At 42.4% G+C, this 13,633-nt stretch overlaps 1 long non-coding RNA gene across 1 annotated transcript in view; it reads left to right on the top strand.

Annotated features, from left to right (window-relative positions):
• The window catches only part of LOC113455810, a 27,089-nt gene extending 13,469 nt beyond the window's left edge, over positions 1–13,620 (top strand). Inside the window, exons 2-6 of the long non-coding RNA XR_003376766.1 lie at positions 5,949–6,156; positions 8,075–8,227; positions 8,448–8,548; positions 9,749–11,168; positions 11,608–13,620. This is a non-coding gene — a long non-coding RNA (uncharacterized LOC113455810). The remainder of the gene's footprint in view (positions 1–5,948; positions 6,157–8,074; positions 8,228–8,447; positions 8,549–9,748; positions 11,169–11,607) is intronic.
• The last annotated feature ends 13 nt before the right edge of the window (positions 13,621–13,633 follow it).

Below are 13,633 nucleotides of genomic sequence, written 5' to 3'. Positions count from 1 at the left end.
AGGCCTACAGCAGGGGTCTCTCAGTCTCGCTATAACCTGCCTGCCTGATGTGCCCACTGATGTATTTGGAAAAGTATCTTGATTTATGGATTTCTTCTGTCACTATAAAGTGATAAAGTGTATGAAACTGCTACCTCATTAGAACATGGTATTTTGGGGAGATCTAAATCTCTGTTCCTATGCCATCGCAACTCATATTTGACTCCAGAAAAACCACACTTTTTTTTAACTTTGAGGTGAGACTGGTTTCTTTCCTTGGCAGTGGTTATAGTGAGGGAATGGAGAGGGAGTGGGGGAGCTCTACTCTAGACCTAGGGTACTGTTCTTAGCTTTGGGATTTACCTACTGGTCACAAGGATGTTGAATCACATCTATTGGGTGGAACTCTGCTTAGGAGTTGTGGTAGCCCAAGATAATTTGGCTTTGGTCCTGCAACATTCCAGCTGTCCTTAGCTTTGTGGAGTGTTTAAAGTAGATGTAGATTTTCCCCTCAGCACTTTAGTTCACACCATTTATTATAGCTTTAGGGTAGAAAAGTTGCAAATAATTTAAAAACAAAAGTGCATGTTAAACACAGTGAAATTCATATTGCATAGTGATTTCAGCTTTTTTTTTTTAATGAGTTTGGTAACACGAGATACTTTTCCTGTTTTATTTTTTTTTATTTTTGGATTTTTCGAGACAGGGTTTCTCCGTAGCTTTTGGTTCCTGTCCTGGAACTAGCTCTTGTAGACCAGGCTGGCCTCGAACTCACAGAGATCCGCCTGTCTCTGCCTCCTGAGTGCTGGGATTAAAGGCGTGTGCCACCACCGCCCGGCTTCCTGTTTTATTTTTAAAAATATATGGTTGCACTATGTAGCCCTGGATGGTCTGAAACTCAATTTACAGTCCAGGCCTTGAATTCTTAGTTCTGGGAATAAATGCATGTACCGCCATGCCCTGCTTATCTGCCTTTTGAAACACAGTTATTGGCCGTTATTCACTTACTTACTTTAGTTCAGGCGTCGCCTATTATAGAAGAGTAGATGAACAGCAGTTGAACATGGGTCAGCCACTACTGAGAGACTGGCCAGTACCGTTCTGAGGGGACAGGAGGTGGCCTCCACCCTTGGCAGATTGAAAGGGAGACAGATTCAGATCCCTAAACCTGGAGTTATGGAGATGGAGGCAAGGAGGCATCCAGTGTGGTCATAGACCTGATGACGGAGAATCGCATGGGAACTCTGGAGTGGGTACACTCACACAGAGAGAAGTCAGGCCTTGCAAAGCATTGTGGTTCTATCAGTATCCGCCAATCAAAGCAGAGGCTATACATCTTGTGCCAGGCCAGACACATATGTACAGCAGTTCTCTGAAGTGCACAGCCTCTGGCATGTTTGAAAACGAGAGAAAAGAAGAATAGTAGGTATTTGCGATGCTTTTTGAAATGACCCTGAACACAATGCTGCCACACTTACGCTTTGATGTATATCTCTAGAAAAGTAATATCTTTGTGTCTAACTTATTTGATTACTATAGTGATTCTTTATATAATTATGAAGTACCTTTCGGTGCCATGTAAATACCAAGAAATCCACTAGTGATTTTGTAGCAATATTGACTTTTCTTAGAATAAAACGACAAACATTCAAAAGGAGATGTTCTTTCCTTCACAGAGATAATATAAATGCCGCAGTTCAACTTCCTTTCAGTTTGGTGTTGTTTGTACTTGTCACCGGTAATTTAATTCCTTGATGCCTTACATTAAGTTACCACTGTACCTCTGCCTTGACAGGCTGGTCATTATTATAGCTTTCAGGGTTCACAGCTGGGTAGGCTGTTAACAGCTTCTCTTTCCCAGAAGCCTGTGCAGTATCTTTCATTAGTATGAAAGCTAGCCAGTAGGGGGAAGCTCCCCACTCAGTACCAGCTTGATTACTCAGAATCCTGTGGCTTTTCAGCTATTAGGCTCCGAATCCGCAGTCTTCAGCACTTAAGCTCTTACCACCAAGTTCTAGTGGGCAACCAAGAGCAATGGCAGCAACCTGTATGTTTGAGAGATATCTGGAACAATCCAGACAAATAGCTTGAGGGCAGGGATTTCATGCCTGGGACTGCGGGATTTTATTTGGCAACCTCTGGCTTCTGGGAGAAACATTATCATTTCTGCAGGGCAACTCCAGTTCAACTATTTTCCTCTTGCTTCTATCAGTTTGCACACTAGTTAGTGAGGGCTCAACTTTTCTCACATCCTCACCAGCCTTTGTTGTCGCTTGTTTTCTTAGCCATTTCTGAATAGGATAGATTAAATCTAAATGTAATTTTAACTTGCATTTCCCTGATGGCTAAGTGTATTAAATACTTTAAAAAATATTCTCAACTATTTGTGTTTGTTCTTTAGATAGTGTTCTGTTCAGTTCCATAGCCAATTTTAAAATTGAGTTTGCTTTCTTGGTGTTTAATATTCTGAGTTCTTTATGTACCTTAGATACTAACTCTCTGTAACACGTACTTTTGAAGACTCATGCCTCTGTCGTCGGATTCTGTATGACTCCAGTTAATTGAAAGTTTATCTTGCAGTATAGACACCTTTTTAAGTTGATGAAGTCCAACTTGTTGGTTGTTGCTTCTGTTTTGTGAGAGTCCTTGTCTGAGCCTATCCTGAAGTGTCAGAGTCTCGGGGCTCAGGGGTCGGTCACGTTAATATCTTTGATCCATTTGGAGTTGATTTTTACACACGCTGACAGATAAGAAGCAAATTTTAGCTACATTTAGATACCCAATTTTCACAACACTATTTGGTAAAGATGCTGTCTTTTCTCCAATGTCTAGTTTTGACATTTGTCAAAAATCAGGTGGCTGGGCTAGGGAGCCTGCATGGGGCTGGACTAGGCCTTCTGCATGTGTGTGTCGGTTGTGCGGCTTGGTCTACTTGTGGGACTCCTGGCAGTGGATACGGGACCTGTTTCTAATGCTGGGTTGTCTTGCTTAGCCTTAATACAAAGGGAGGAGCTTAAAGTCCTACCTGAACTTGATATGCCATGCTTTGTTGGCATCAATGGGAGGCCTGCCCTTTTCTGAACAGAGGTGATGGAGGGAAGGAGTTAAAGGAGAGATGGAGGGAAGGAATGGAGGGAGGGGGAGGGGAAACTGTAGTCAGGATGCAAAATAAATGAAAACATTCAGTTAATAAACAAATCGAAAAAATCAGGTGGCTGTAGGTATATGTTCTTTCATCTGGTCTTCAGTTTGCCCGTTTATGTGTCAAGTACAATACTGTTTTCTTTACTGTGGCTCTGAAATCTTTGAAATCAGGCATGGTTATACCTCCAGTAGTGTGTGTATTGCTCAGGATTATTTGTGCTACTCAAGGTCATTTGTACTTCCATATGAAATTCAAATTGTATTTTCAATATCCATGAACAATTCCTCTGAAATTTTGGTGGCGATTACAATGAATTTGTAGATTGCTTTTGGTAGGATGGCCAATTCTTTATTTTACAATATTAACTGTATTAATCAATCCATATTCATGGAGGTCTCTCCATCTTCTGGTGTCTTTTTAAATTTCTTCATTGTTTTAAACTTTTCATTTTATAGATCTTTCATTTCCTTGATGTATTAGTTATTTTTTTGTTGCTGTGATTAAATACTACTCCCTAAAGTAACTTATGGAAGAAAGAATTTATTTTGGGTTTATGGTTCCACAGGGATAAAGAATCCATCATGGCAGGGAGGCATAGCAGCATCATGCATGGCAGCTGGAGCAGGAAGCTCACATCCTAGAGATACGCAAGAGGCAGAGAGCAATTTGGAAGCAGGCCAAGACTTTAAGCTCTCAAAGCTTTACCACAGTAACATACTTCCTCCAACAAGGCCATACTTCTTCAACCTCCTTAAACAGTGTCGCCAACTGGGGACCAAGTATTCAAAACTCAGAGCCTATGGGGGACATTTCTTATTTAAACAGGCACAATTGGTTAGGTATTTTATTTATATAAGTTAAGGATATTGTGAAGGTATGTTTGCCTTTGGTATATAGCAAGGGCATTGATTTGTGTATGTTAATTTTTGTGGCCTGCCACCTTGCTTAAAGTGTTTGTCAGATCTAGGTGAGTCTTTAGGGTCTTTTAGTTGCAGAAAAAATTATATGCAAATAGGGATACTTGGACTTCTTTTCAATTCCTTCATTTGTGTTAATGCTCTAGCTAGTACTTTAAGTACTATGTAGAATTTGAGTGGGGAGCATGGATACCCTTGTTTTGTTCTGATTTCAGTTGAACTTAGTCCAACTTTCATTCATTTAGCTTTATGATGAATAACATATTATGTTGAGAAATAGTCCCTTCACCATAGTTTCTCCAGGGTGATTAGTGTTAGTTTTTGTACCAATTGAAACCATCATATATATGTCTACGTAAATGTATTTTATGGAATTTTAGGTAAATACAGCATAATATGATTCACTATTAATTTTCCAAATATTTGATGTTGTTTGTGCCCTCTTCTTCTGCATTGTTTTTCCTCCTCCTTTCCCAGTGAAAACTCCGCTCCTTGTTTTTCCAATTTCCCTCTTCATAGCACTCATGTCCTGCTATTTCCCTCTCTAGGGATGTCCACCACCACATGTGCTTCTTAAAATTCCTGGTTACTGCAATTACTCAAGGTTACATAGTCACATCTGAAGATTTGGATCTAGGAATCACAGATAACAGAGAACACGCAGTGTGCGTCTTTCTGGTCTGAGTTACTCCTCTCAATATAATATTTTATAGTTCCATTTGCTGCAAATTTCACAATTTAACTTTTCATTACATATAGTGTCTACATTTTCATTATTCATTCATCAGTTACAGACATTTAGGATTTCCTACCTGTCTTAGTTAGGGTTTCTATTGCTGTGAATAGATACAATAACCACAGCAACTCTAATAAAGGAAAACATTTAATTGGGGCTGGCTTATAGTTTCAGAGGTTTAGACCATTATCTTTGTGATGGTGTACAAGCAGACATGGTGCTGGAGAAGAAACTGAGAGTTCTAGATCTTGATCCATAGGCAGCAGAATCAACTGTGTCCCACACTGGGCATAGCTTGAGCATATGAGACTTCAAGTCCAAGCTCCACTGTGAGACACTTCCTCCAACAAGGCCACACCTCCTAATGCCACTCCCTTTGGGCCAAGTATTCAAAGACATGAGTCTATGGGGGCATACCTATTCAAATCATTACCCTAGCTATTGTGTATAGAGCGACAGTGAACAAGGCTGAGCAAGCATTTATGGACCAGGATGTTGAGGTTTTTGGACATATGCCAAAGGGTGCTGTAGTTTTATAATATGTTAGACTTATTTTTAGACCTGTGAGAATTCTTAAAATTGTTTCCAGAGTGGCTTTACCAGTTTTGAATCCCCCCAACAGTGAATGAGGGTTCCCTTTTCTTAAATTCCTCAAAGGTATTTGTTGTTGGTTGTTTTGTTGATTTTAACTATTCTGACTGGGGTAAGATGAAATCAGAGCTGTAATTTGAATTCCCCTAGTTACTAAGATTGTGAACATTTTATGCCATATTCATTCATTGTGAGAATTCTGTTCAGATTCATAGTCTATTTTAATTGTTCATTTGTTTTGGTAACTCTTTAAGTTCTTTATGTATTTGGGGTATTAATCCTCGGTCAGATGTTTAGCTGAGTTTCTTCTCCAACCAATTGGTTATTTTCATAACTGTATAGAATCTCTTTAATTTTATGAGGTGCCACTTGTCAGTTTTGGGCCTTCATTTCTGGATAAAGGGAGTCCTTTTCAGAAAGTCATTTCCTGCACCTAGCTCTTGTAGGATATGCCCCAACTTTCTTCTATATGTTTCAGCATTTCAGGTTTCATATTGAGTTCTTTGATTCACTTGGAACTTTTTTTTTTACCAGGGTGATAGATACGAGTCTAATCTCATTCTTCTGCATGTTTTTCCAGCACCATTTGTTGAAGAGGCCGTCTTTGTCCAGGGTGTTTCTGGCATCTTTGTTGTATTGGAGATGTGACAGCTGTCTAGGGGATTGATGAATTTGCTCCCTGACACGAACAAAGAATTGAATGACTAGGAAGACAGAAAACACAGCTTTATCCTGTCAAGATGGGAGAAATCTAAAGCTGGAAGTCCATTAAACAGAGGCTGACTTGGGTACTTTACAGTTCCTCTTCTTTCCCCTATTGGTCCTGTATAGATATACCTGTCCCCCTTCCCGACTTTCTAGTCATTTCTCCTCATGGAGTCCTCTGGGAACAAAAAGTAGCCCTCTCACAGAGCCTGCTTTTGTTTTTCTTGTCCCTCTAACTATGCTTAATACCCTGTGGTTTGAATAAGTATGGTCTCCATAAGCTCATATTTGAAAGCTTAATCACCAGGGAGTGGCAACTATTCAAAAGGATTATAAGGATTAGGAAGTGTGGCCTTGTTGGAAGAAGTGTGTCATTGGGGGTGGGTGTTGAGGTTTCAAAGGCCCATGCCAGGCCCAGTGTTCCTCTTTCTGCCTACAGATAAGGATATTGCTCTCAGGTACTGCTCCAGTGCTTGTCTGTATGGTGTCTTGCTCCCTACTATGGTGACTTTGGACTAAACCTCTCAAACTATAAAGGAGCTCCCAACTAAATGTCTTCCCTTCTAAGAGTTGCCCTGGTCATGGTGGCCCTGGATAGCAATAGAGCAATGACTAAGACATACCACCCCCTCAGAGATTGATACTGCCTGCTGTTGGAGGAGTGGGTATTGACTGTTCTACTTACTTTCTGCTCAGAGGAGGTGGAATCTAGGGGGTCAGTGTAATGGAAAAATTAAAAATGCTGCAGATCCCCAAGCAGTGGCAGCGGGCCATGTGGCAGCAGGCAGTGGGCCCTGGGAGCAGCCAGTCCCAGGCAGGGACAGCTGCAGGTCCCTGAGCAATGGCTGGTCCTGGGCAGGGAGACATACGGTGGCGGGCGACAGAGACATGGATAGGCATACCATACAGAGTGAGGTTGGATATTTATTTGGGGATTATGGAAGGGAAGAGGGAGAAGGGGGGAGGGGAGAGAGAGAGAGAAGAAAGAGGGGAGAGACAGAAGGGGAAAGGGGAAAAGTGGGGAGAGGCAGAAGCTGCCTCTTTGAGAGCGAGACTGGAAAGAGAGAAGGAACTCAGGCTAGAAGCTGAAGATCAGCCTATTTCAGCAGACGGGAGGGAGTGGGTGTGGCTTGTCTCTTAAAGAGACAGATCATTACAGTCAGTCCAAGTGAGGGGTGGTCCAGGGTGCTGTGGCCAAATTCTAGTGGGCAGTGTATCTGGGGCCTCATCTGTAGGACCTCTGTCTTCATCTGTAGCTGGTATGTGTGTCTATATATGTGAATAATTTCAGTGAAGTTATATCACTTGGGGTACTAATTGTTTGGGTTAAAGCCTCATCCGAGTCCCTGGCGGATTATCCCTATACCCAAAGAGTCTGGGATGTTCAGGTGGAAGCCTCACCCTAGCCCCTGGCATCCATATATCCAAAGAGTCTAGAATGTTTGTGTTAAGGCCTCACCCCAGCCCCTGGCATCCATATACCCAAAGAGTCTGGAATGTCTGGGTGGAAGTTTCATCCCAAGCCTCCTCCCCTGGGAGTTGCCTTAGCCCAGACTCTACCTCCAAGACAGCCTGCCAAATGATGACCCCCTCCCCAGAGATGCTCAAGACCACTCCCACAGGGTATTTAAACTGCCCCTCAGAGAACAAACACGTGGTTTTCTAGTCTTCCTTCCCCAGCTCCTCTCTAGGAGGATGGAAATCCATCTTGGAGCATTGGTATCTGTTAAACCTGGGTCTTTTCTAATTCAGTTTGATTTGGTCTGCTTCAGATTATTGCATTAGCAGAGAGAGACTTATCAGGGTGCAGAAACTTTTCACTAATGCTTCCTCGAAGAACCATAGACCAAAAATCCCCACCCCCAGTACAAAGTCTGAGAAATCTCCTTTCCTGCTGTTGTTCAGGGGAGTCCAAGACACTCCCAAAACAATATAGGCTATTGCTATTGTCTTTGCCCCCAAGAAGTAAATTCCTAGTGTTGACAACTCTTTGCTCTTCAGACACAGGACTTAGAGGATTTGAGCTGAAGCTGACCTGAAAGCCTCTTCCCTGAGGACTAGCTTTCCCAGTAATGGAAGGCGCTGTACAAGCTGCTGGAAGAGGGAAGCCGTCAACTGTCTGTGAGGCCTATGACCAAAGCATGAGCAGCATTGGTAAGATCTAGAAATATAATAGTGACAGTTATATTTTGGTGGCAGCCAGCGGCTGTCTAATTGGACTTATGGCTCCGGTAAACAGTGGGAAATCATGCCTGGTACTGTAAACTCAATCAACTACCTGTTGCTAATGAGCTCATGGATCTTCAAGTAGAACCTACTGGTGCCATGTCTGGTAACAGTAATTAACCTAACTGCATTCTGAATATACCCACAGATATGTGTAGCTCTCACCCCTCATCAAAGACGCTTCCCTTTACAAAAGACAGAGACAATCCAGAAAACCCCAAGTGGTCACAGTGCAGAGAACAAGTGATGGTAGGTGCCAACCTGAACTGATCCATCTACCTAAAACCCCCAACTCTAAAGTTCATGGAACATCAGAGAGGGCACGGAAATTTCAAGAGCCTGAGGACAGGTAAGTTTGCTGTGAGATTGTGTCTACTAGAAGTGACAGGGAAGTTACAACCATGATACCAGCAAAAATATGGCTGCCCAAATGAACCCGAATAATGACTACACCAATAGGCATGCTTACTTTGAAGGGGGAAATCTCATGGGACCGTACTGCTAGACAAAGAACTGCAGGCATCTGAGAATGCTAAAAAAGGGAGAATTAGTCTCCCCAGGACTGAACCTCTCAATCTCTTATCCACAAAGGGTCAACCCTGAAAATCATATATATACAAGTAACATTACATAGACTCAGAAGATTTATTTATATATTTATGTATGTACACATACATGTACATATGTAAATATATATTTATGTATGTACACATACATGTACATATGTAAGTATATATTTATGTATATGAAAGAATAATAAAGAAAAAGGGCCATGAATTTGAGAGAGAGTTAGGGACAGACATGAGAGGGGCTGGAGAGAGGAGGAGGAAATGATGTAATTATATTAGATTTTTAAAACTTGCTAAAAAAAAAAAAGAAAGAAAAAGCATGATAGAGATGAATCTCATCTCATGACCCTATCTCTCACATCACTTTGTGGTCTGCCTTAGCAGCCACATAGAGTCAAACAGTCCTTTGTATGCCTATAGATTTAGAACTTGTGTAGTTATTGATGTCTATAAACATACAAAGTTTTGCTTGTGTGTGAACTTTACATAAAAGGAAGTAAGGAAAAATGAAACAGAATTCAGAACAATATATCTTAAACAATTTCAATTATTAAACTGCCTCTTTTCTGTCCATCTTTCCCACCTCCCTTCCTTCCTCTCCTTTTCTCTGTGCATCCATACTTTCCCCCCATTCTCAATTTCTTGCTGCCTTACTGTTTGCTTAGTGATGTGGAAATAGTTGTGTGGTTGTTCACCTGTTTTCTTCATTGGTATCCTCTTGTGCCAATGGAACACTTCTGTGCCAAATCCCTGTGACTTAGGAAAAGGCACTGGCAGCAGCATAGAGGTTTGCTGAAATGTCTGCATATGCCAAAGATTCTGACATGTACTTAAGAGATACTGACTGACTTTTGGACAGGATCCTGTTACATTTTCCCAGGGTTGAAGTGTGCATCTTGACTGTCTCTTGAGAGCGTGTTGGCATCAGGAAAGGTATGAGCATCGGTCTCTGCAAGGCTTGGAATATCTAACAGAGATAGTGCCTACAGAAAGCAGGTATGCTCTGCGCTGGCTGCTTACTGTTGCTGCCCTTTGTCTACATGGATCTCGTGATGTGGACATGGAGTCATTGTGCTAGAGTGGGGTATGTTCGTGTTTTTGAGGTGAGTAAGGACATGTCTTCGGTCTAGCACAAAATAGCCCATTGAGCAGCACGTGACAGTGAGAAGGTTGAGGTCAGTGCTTACCTTTGTTGAGCTGTGCATCCTTCCTCATCCCATGTGTGGAACCGGGGTCAGGTCACTATGGGGGAGCAGGTGTCCAGAAAATAGGGTTTGCTGAGCTAATTTTGGGCAGTTGAAAGTGCCACATTATTGCTACAATGAGTGGAGACTTTGGGGCAGCGGAGTATGGCTTTCTGTCTGCTTTCAGCTCTCTCTTCCAAGTGATCCTGCTTTTTTGCTGCGGTACCAGCAAGAGTGAAGAAGGAGGTAATGTCTGGCCTTCAGTGGGACAGATTGGAAGCAATAGAGATACAGCAATCTAAAACATATTAGAAGGCACTTTCTGAGAGCAATCTTAGGTTATTCTTAAAGATACTCACTAGAAAATTCATTGGCGTACATTTCTATTTGACTTATTTTGCTGCTGTAATTAAGAAAAATTTCTAACAACAGGTATACAGTGATGTCAAACAGAAACCCCTTTTGATATTACCAAATGAAAGTCAAAAAATGCTCCTCCTTCACCTGGACTTCTTGATTCCCTTTGGTGTGTTCCACCCTAGAGTAACATGGCACCAAACAGACAGTTCCTTGGCATCCAGGAATTTTATGTTCTATTATGTGTGTGTGTCTATTTATAGATCTGTATACAATTGGTGGGAATTTTATACATAGCTACAATGAAAGATAATTATGTGTGATCCTCAGTTTCCCTCTCCAACTTCTGTCATGTCCCCCAGCCCCCAGCACGCCCCTCTTAACTTCTGTCATGTCCCCCAGCCCCCAGCACGCCCCTCTTAACTTCATGTCTTCTTTTTTGTAGCCCTCTCAGCCCAGTTATTGCTCCCTAAAGGAAACCTAGCAGTAAAAACCCTCAAAAAGCAACGGTTCTCCCTCTCCCCGCAGCTGTTGGCTGTCAATAGCGTTTCTTCTTTAAGGAGAGAATCCAGACGAGCACCCCTCTCTGAGTGTGGGCTGACTTGATCTTCTGCAGGTACACACAGCTGATGTCAGTTCATGACTCTGGTCACCACGTCATGTCCAGAAGACAGCATGTTTTGCAGTGGCAGCAGTCAATGAGGAGATGCAAGATCGGTCAGAGTGCTCAGAGGAAGACTGCTCTGTTTCAGAGAGGTGGTGAGATGCAGTTTGGGTGAGCAGAATCAGTAGCCAATGATGGTGGGCCTGCTGAGGATGTTGAGAGATGTTTACTAGCATACATGCTTGGATATAGTTGGCTCATCGTACAGTTGACGTGCGTGCGTGCATGCGTGTGTGTGTGTGTGTGTGTGTGTGTGTGTGTGTGTGTGTGTGTGTGTGTAAAATAACAGTTAACAAAAAGCAGACCATGAATTTTAAAGAGAGCAAAGAGGGCTGGCTATGCAGGAAGGTTTGGAAGGAGGAAAGTGAATATGAAAATGTTGGAGTTCTATTATCTCAAATATAAAAGAAAAAAGGAAACTAATAACAATTCATTTAAGAAGACATTAAAAGGTGAAAGCAGTAAAGCAGGCTGGGCAGGCCATGACGAGCAAGCACATGGGTGAGCAGCACTCCTCCATGTTCCCTGCTTCAGTTCCTGCCTCCAGGTTCTTGCCTTGACTCCATGGATGGTGGACTACAAGCTAAGAAGAAGGAAACGATTTCCTCCTCCCAGGTTGCTCTTGGTCATGGTGTTTTATCACAGCAGTGCAGACCTGCGGCTCCACGTATGTAATTCTTCCCATGGATAGGATCCAGAGTTGGGTAAGGGCATTGATGGCTTTTCCCCACAACCTGCATGGGGTCTTCCAGCACTGTGCACACCAGCCAGCAGTAGCCAGCTTAGCGGTAGCTTCCTTCAGTGATATAGTCTTCCCATCTAGTTCTGGCGGCTGACCCAACAATGGCAGTACTGTCCATTGTTTGGGAGCCTCTACCCAACAACTCAGAAGGAAATAACCCACAACTGGCGTTGACATTTTTGTTTCAAAATCTACGGTTTTTGTGAGCAGCATTATTCGCTCGTTTAGGGTATCACCATTTAAAAATTTTAGCTCTCTAATTGGACTTAAGGCCTGCTTAATAGGAGAGAAACCACGGCTGGTACTGAAAACCTAGCCAACTACCCAGGGCTAGTGAAGTCATGGATCTTGGAGGGGAACCCACAACCACCACTCTACTAAACCATCATAATCCCTAACTATGCTCTTAACTCCTTGTATTCACAGGTAAGTAGAGTCCTCTCTCATCATTTTTTTTTCTGTTTGCAACAGACAGAGACTACTACAGAAAACAACAACCCATCAAGCTGCAGAGTTGTGGAGCCTGTCCCAGTGGATACATCTGCAAAACAACTGCACCTAAGGCTCTGGGAAGATTTTTAGAATAGGAGGCAGAAAGATTCTGAGAACTAGAGGATCAGGGAACAAGCTGTGAGGCTCTGTCTCCTAGTAATGCCATGACTTACCCATAATGTGTCAGCACTGTGACTGCCCAAACATAAGCTGAACAGGAACAAAAACAGACATGCCCAAATGGACAGGGGATGCCCGCTAGGCCTCAGCCCTATACAAAGAACAATGAGGCAACTAAGGAATACTGAGAGCTGAAGAAACAGTCTTCTCCAGAGAAGAGCATAGCAATTGTTTGTCCCATACCAAATGATCAGTCCTGGAAGCATACATACAAGTAACATGATAAACACTGAGGGGCTATATTTAGAAGTAGATATGTATATACATCAGCATACACATATGCATGAAACCAGTTCATGAAAAAAGAGGCCATAAATTTGAAAGAGAACAAGGAGGGGTATATGTGCGTTTTTAGAAGGAGGAAAAGAAAGGAAGGAAAGGTGGAATTATAATGACAAAAAGAAAACAAATCTTTAGTTATCTTCTAAATTTAGGAAGTTTCTGCCTGGCTGTTGCCTCTGTCCTAAGTTTCGGTTGACCCTTTTCTCAACCCCATTGCCCCTGACACCGTCCTTGTTTAAGCCTTTCGAGTCCTTGTATTCCCCCAATGGCACTTCCATGTCACAAGCATTTTACTGCCCCTTCCCTCAAGAGCGACTCTTGCTCCCTGACTTGTACAGACAGTAACTCCTATTTAAACACAGAAATGCAAAACTGTGTGAGAGAACACGTGGCTGCTGTGGCCATTGTGACAAAGACGCTCAAACATACATTAGAGAACAGGAGGGCATCCTGTTGACGTATAGTTCTGGGGAAACGAGATAGACACGTAGAAGACTCCAACTGGATTCCTATCATTTATCCTGAAGAAAAATCAGTTCTAAAGGGATCAAAGAACTTAAGAGACCAGAAATTCTGAACATGTCAGAGGAAGGTAGAGGGAAAATTCCACAACAGAGGGTACAGCCAAGAACTTTCTCAAAAGGTTCAATAGCTCAGGGAATGTTCTACATATTTGGTGGATGGGGTTATGAGTAATTAACAGCTTTCTCCACAGCAAAAGCAAGTGCACTGCCGGAGTGAAGAGACAGCATTTGGAATGGGTGAAAAATATTTGCTACATATCCAGCAGGCAGAAAATTAATGAATACGCAGATAATCCTACCAACTACAAAAGAACCAAACAACGTAAAAATGAGTGACTAA

Source organism: Microtus ochrogaster, unplaced genomic scaffold, assembly GCF_000317375.1.
Source record: "Microtus ochrogaster isolate Prairie Vole_2 unplaced genomic scaffold, MicOch1.0 UNK131, whole genome shotgun sequence".
Classification (NCBI taxonomy): domain Eukaryota; kingdom Metazoa; phylum Chordata; class Mammalia; order Rodentia; family Cricetidae; genus Microtus; species Microtus ochrogaster.
The sequence above is the reverse complement of the archived record's forward strand: the minus strand, read 5'-3'. Positions and strand labels throughout refer to the sequence as shown.